Source organism: Coffea arabica, chromosome 6e (assembly GCF_036785885.1).
Source record: "Coffea arabica cultivar ET-39 chromosome 6e, Coffea Arabica ET-39 HiFi, whole genome shotgun sequence".
NCBI lineage: Eukaryota > Viridiplantae > Streptophyta > Magnoliopsida > Gentianales > Rubiaceae > Coffea > Coffea arabica.
Genome location: NC_092321.1, coordinates 30,484,387 through 30,490,546, shown reverse-complemented (window position 1 = coordinate 30,490,546; position 6,160 = coordinate 30,484,387).

Sequence of the window (6,160 nt, the reverse complement as noted above, 5' to 3'; positions counted from 1 at the left end):
CTTGTTTTTGCTCCATAGAAACTCTTAAGGGAGTGATAGTGAGTTGTTTTGTGGAGTTGTTTGGAAGGCTCAAGTAATTAGTTGCTCTCCCTCTTGTGTTGCTAAGATAAGTTGAGAAGGACCCCTCTCCTCCCTCTAATGATGCTTAAATCATGATTGGTGGTAGTATAAGATGCACTTTTATGGATTACATCTTGATTTTGGTTGAAGTGATGAAGTTTTATAATTTTTGGGGATTTTTCTGTTTTCATATGAATATGATTATGTGGTTATGTATGATGATTGGAAATGGTATTTAAGGAAGCTAGAAGGTGGAAAAAGTGGTTAATTGCAAGCAATTTCTGTTTTGGAAAGAAAACTGGAAAATTAGGGTTCTTGGGAATTACATTCTGCCCGGTTTTGTAGCTTATAGTTAGAGGCCGAATTGGCCTTGGGTTAAAACATGAAAGTTGTATGGAATGATATTTTAGAGATGCCTACAAAATTTCAGGTCAATCGGAGTAGCGTAGCTTGATAAAAGATGGAATTACCCTTGCTGCCCTGGTTTTACCCGAATTTGAGAATTGCGTCTGTAATTGGTTATTTTGGTTGGGAATGCTTCCAAATTGGTTGTTGAGGTCTTTTGATGAATTGTAGCCCTACTTCTTAGCTTTCGGATGGCTTTTGAATTTCTGGATTTGGACTTAGGTATCCTGATTTATGATGTTTGCACCAGAATACATTCTGTGAACCTGTTTTTGCGGTTCTGGTGTAGTATCTTGCATTTTTTACCTAGTTAAACTCGAAACTGGGCTGAGTGGCCTTCTGTAATATTGTATCCCTATCTCATAGCTTCGAAACAGTGGGTCTTTCACCTTCATCCGATAATCGTAGTGCCATTGGTACCAAAACCGCATAATGACGTCAAAAACTGTTTTTTTCCGGGTTAACACTTACTCCATTTCCGGATTTTTCTGGTTTCCTCTATTGCTTATGTATGCTTAGGGAACCCTATTTTGGTGATATTTGGCTTTGGTTTATGACTCGTTATCGAGTCTCATTGTACTTGTTTGCGTGTGTTAGGGCGTGACGGTGGTTCACGACGTTCCTTTGACGGAAGTGCATGAAATATCACTTTCAAGCTTGGTGAGTGTACTACTCACTTGTGCGTTACTATATGGCTTTGATACTTGAACTTGATGAGTTAAATGTTTATTGCACCATCGATATTGATTGAAGTGAGGGTGTACTTTATCACTCTCACTTATTTCTTATGTTATTGGAATGTTACATGGAATGTTACATGAAATGAAAAGTACTTGACTTGGTGTCGATTGGACGAGTATCCAACGACCATGATTGTTACCATTGAGCTCAACCCCATTGGTAATTGATTGAATCGACCCGGCGAGGGCTTGATCGCGCCAATTAATGAACCTTGGGGACTGTTATATGGAATCTTGTACTATGAGAGACTCTCGGTTCCGGTATATTCGAGTAATACCACAGTGCAAGTGTTTGGAGTTCGGGCCCGGTAGGGGTATGTTGGGTGGAAGGAATGGAAGTAAAGTGGAGTCTACGGTTGGTTACTTTTAAACATTGACGGAGAGTCAATGAGGTTCGATCAAGAATGCAAACGAGGAAAAGGGCTCTTGAGAGCCGCCCGTATCCTTTTTATCTCCACCATTAATGTGTGTCTTTGCTTACTTTTGATGAATTGAAATGAAAAGCTTTATGCTTATGTGAACTTTGCTGATTGAGTGGTATTATCTCACTGGGCGTAAGCTCACCCTATTCCTTTTGTTTTCCTTACAGGAAAATAAATACTCTTGGACTGCAATTGATAATTGGTTGCCGAATTGAGCTAGTTGGACATATCTTTTGTATAGCTCATTTATTGAAACCCTAAATGTACTTTTGGGACCGTTTCTCTTTTGATTTGGCAAACCAGACATGTATCCACTTTTGAATACTTTTGTATGCCACTTTGGCTTGTAAATGCTAAATTTCAAGATGTGAATGTTTGCTTGATATTTGGTTGGGTTCTGACGAGTCGGTTACTATTCATGACCGGCTCCGATTTCATTTTTTTTTTATTTTGGGATTTTGACTTGTTTACGCGCGTTTGTATGTTCCGGAACGTATTAGATCGCTCTGAACTGAACCGTTAGTCTTGACGAGAGCTGGGCAGGCAGTCCGCTAACCCCTTTGGTTCGCCTTAGGGGAAGGTGGGGCTGTCACACAGCTTTTGTGCCTGGTAAACAAATCTTAGATAATGTCATATTGTTTCATGAGTACATGCATTACCTCAAAAATAAAAGGCAAGGATCTTAAGGTTTTAAGGCTGTAAAACTAGACATGTCCAAGGCTTATGATAAGGTGGAATGGAGCTTTCTGGAAGCAATAATGACAAAAATGGGATTCTGTGGGAAGTGGATTAAATGGATCATTGCATGCATCTCAATAGTTTCATACTCTTTCAACATCAATAGAGAGCCAAGAGGGTATGTTATTCCTATTAGGGGAATGAGACAAGGCGACCCCCTATCACCTTACTTATTTCTTCTAGTTTCAGAAGGTTTCTCAAACCTACTATCTCAAGCAAAAAGGAATCAGCAACTGAATGGCATGAGACTAGTCAGAAATGGACCCTCAGTTACTCATCTGTTTTTTGCTGATGACTCATTGATCTTCTGCAAAGCAAAACCAAAACAAGCAAAAGAGGTTATGAGGATCCTAAAGACGTATGAAAAAGGGTCAGGCCAAATGATTAACTTGGACAAATCTTCTATAATCTTCAGCAAGAATGTGGACTAGCAAAAGAGACAAGATATCTGCAAAAGGCTAGAAAACATTCAAGAAGTGAAGCAAGGGAAATATTTAGGACAGCCAATAGTGATTACAAGGACAAAGGAGCAGATATTTGGCTTCATCAGAGAGAATTGTCAAAGAATAGTCAACAGCTGGAGGAATAAAATGCTTAGTCAGGTAGGGAAAGAAATTCTCCTAAAAGCTATTACTATGGCAATGCCTACATATGCAATGTCATGCTTCAAATTACCAGTAAGACTATGTAAGGACATAAATTCAATGATGGCAAATTTCTGGTAGGGGGAAGAGGATGGAAAAAGAAAAGTCCACTGGTGTTCATGGAAAAAGTTAACAATAGGGAAGGAGCAGAGAGGATGAGGATTCAGAGACTTTCAAAAATTCATTAAGCCCTTCTAGGAAAATAGGTGTGGAGGTTGCTGACATGTCCTAACTTAATGCTAAGCAAAGTCCTAAAAGCAAAATATTACCCCAAGGACTCAATCCTAAACTGGAAGGTGAAAAAGAATGCATCATGGATATGGCAAAGTTTAATGAGAGCAAGAGAAGAGGTCAAAAAGGGAGCAAGGAAGAAAATTGGCAATGGAAAGAGTACAAGAATTTGGGAGGATGCATGGATACTGGATTGTTGGGATGGAAAACTAACCACGCCCAAGCCTCAGGATTGCAAACTCAACAAAGTGGAAGACCTGATCTCAAATTTCAGATGGAAAAAAAATCTCATTTTTAGGACTTCCAAAGCAGATGAGGCAAGTAAGATTCTGAAGATGCCTACAAGCCTAGCAGGAAGACCAAATAGTTACTTTTGGAGGCATAGCAGCACAGGACAACGCACAGTTAGAACTACCTATGAAGCAATGACTAGTGAGGAAAGCCAGAAAGGACAATGAGGCAACAAGGATTGAGAGACAAGCTTTGCAAGAGAGAAAGAAAAGGCTTGGAAATAGTTATGGATAATGAAAATCAAGCACAAATAGAAACTTTTCATCTGGAAATGCCTTAATCATGCACTACCAATGAGAGAATCAATATTTAGTAGGACAAGAAAAGGGGAAATGGTGTGCAAGAATTGTGGCTTAGGTGCAGAAATTGCGGAACATCTTTTCTTCCATTGTAGAAAGGCTAAGGATATTGGGAAAATGGCTCCCCTCCAATGGGATGGATTGCAGGATTACTTAGGAAAATTTAAGTGCTGGTGGACACAACTCCAAGAAGCAAGGAAAAGAACAGATGGTTGGGAACATATGGCTCTACCAGTGGACATACTTGGCAGATATGGAAGGCTAGAAATGAAAAAGAGTTCAAAGACAAAGACAGACATCCAATGGAAATAATATAGAAAGCAGTGAAGGAATGAGAAGAATTTAGACAAGTTCAACACATACCAACACAAATGACCATCTCAGAAACAGAGGCAGCTAATGGACAGATTCAAAGAGAAGAAGAAGAAAACAGTACTCTGGGAATTTGTGTGGAAGTGGGGCAACACAAAGAAGGACAAAACATGGGGATTGGAATTTTAACAAAGAACAATCAAAACCAGTGGGAAGCAGCATGGAAATTAAAAGAAAGAAGCATTGGTTCAATGATGCTGGACTATTTGCAAGCAACCAAGCTTGTACTGAAGAAGGTGAAGGAACAAGGGTGGGAATGTATCAAAAACCTGGTACCATCCCATCAAATCCTAAACCTGCTGAGGAAGCCACTTTCAAAGGACATTAGAGTTGCTACAAACCTGGAGGACATCACCAATCTTAGTTCAATGTTTAGGAAATGCTCATTTGAGAAGCCGGATGTTAAACATAGTAGGTTGACTAAAAGTTTGAGCAAACTTGCTCAAAACATAACTTTTGATGAGGAATGGTTAGATGCTCAGTGTATTAGTACACTTTTCTGTGTCTTAAATTGAGCCTTTGCTCAACATGTAACTTCATCTTCATTATGAATAAAGATTTCTACCGTTTTAGGAAAAAAATATATATCAATTGAGCCAACGTGTGTTGACATTTACGCTTAATTTGATGACATTCAGTGCATGGACTAGCTCATGTTCATGTCCCTCGAATTAGTTTGTCCGCTTATGGACTATTATTTTTATTATCATGATTACATCAGGCTGTTCCTAAGAGACCAATCTACCATCTAATTTACTTGATTTTAAAATTTTAGGAACTGAATAAATTACAGAAGCTAATAATTTTATATATGAAACTGTGGCTATGGTTTACTCTATCAAAGTCTTTAATTCTCTAACTGAATGATCCATTTTCTTAAAATTTCAACAATAACAATGTGCCACAGCTGTTAATGACTATAGGGATTGGTAACAACTCTATCGAAATTAGTGTGCTACTTCTAAAGCAATACATGATTGAGATTTGTGACTTTTATTGAGAAGCTACAAAACGAGTACGGCAAAATGGCAGTAATTTATAGAAGAACCCAATCTGCAAAATTTAGGATGATTGTGCACGTCTATGGAAAAATATGTGGGTATAGAAGAACCATCTTTTGTCTTAGTGGGAATAGAAAAACCCAAAGACCAAAAAAAATGTGGATATGGAAGAATCCATTCTTATGATTTTGCAAAATGTTTAGTTTTTACCACTTTGCGTAGACGTCACCCATTCTGCCAAATTTAAGGATGATTGTGCACGTCTCCAAATCCAAGAGGGTAAAATTTTCAACATGGAGCAGAGTGACTTATCTCTTCTCGTTTCCTTTCTATCATTGTCATTTTGATTAATGAGTGCAAAGTTTACAACCCACAAAAGAGTACTGGATTTAGATTGTTACCCCCACCCCCCACCCCAACAAAAAAAAAAAAAAAAAAAAAGTAAGGTTGATTTTAGCCTTTGCAGAATTACAACTTAATCCACTAACTAAAAGGAACGGATGATCCATAAAAATTAGAGTAAATGGTTCGATACTAGCGTCAAATTTACAAGACAGCTAAGAAACTATAATTTCAGATAATGCGGCAATAAATGTGATTAAATAGTTTAATATGCATAGTTCTCCTTCCATTTGCAGCATTTTTGAATGAAAAATCATCCTTGCAAAAGTAAATGGAAGTAACTTATAGAGGAACCCAATTAAAAAAGAAAATGTAGGACCAATAAAAATAAAAAAAAATGATTGAGGTTTATTAGTTGGCTTTGCATTTTTGACTTTATGAAGAGATTTTATCATCCGACAAGAGGCAAAATGCCGAAAGGTGTTTTGCTGACGTTTGGAATGCAAAAAGGGGTTTCCTTTCTATCATTGTCATTTTGATTAATGAGTGCAAAGTTTACAACCCACAAAAGAGTACTGGATTTAGATTGTTACCCCCACCCCCACCCCCACCCCC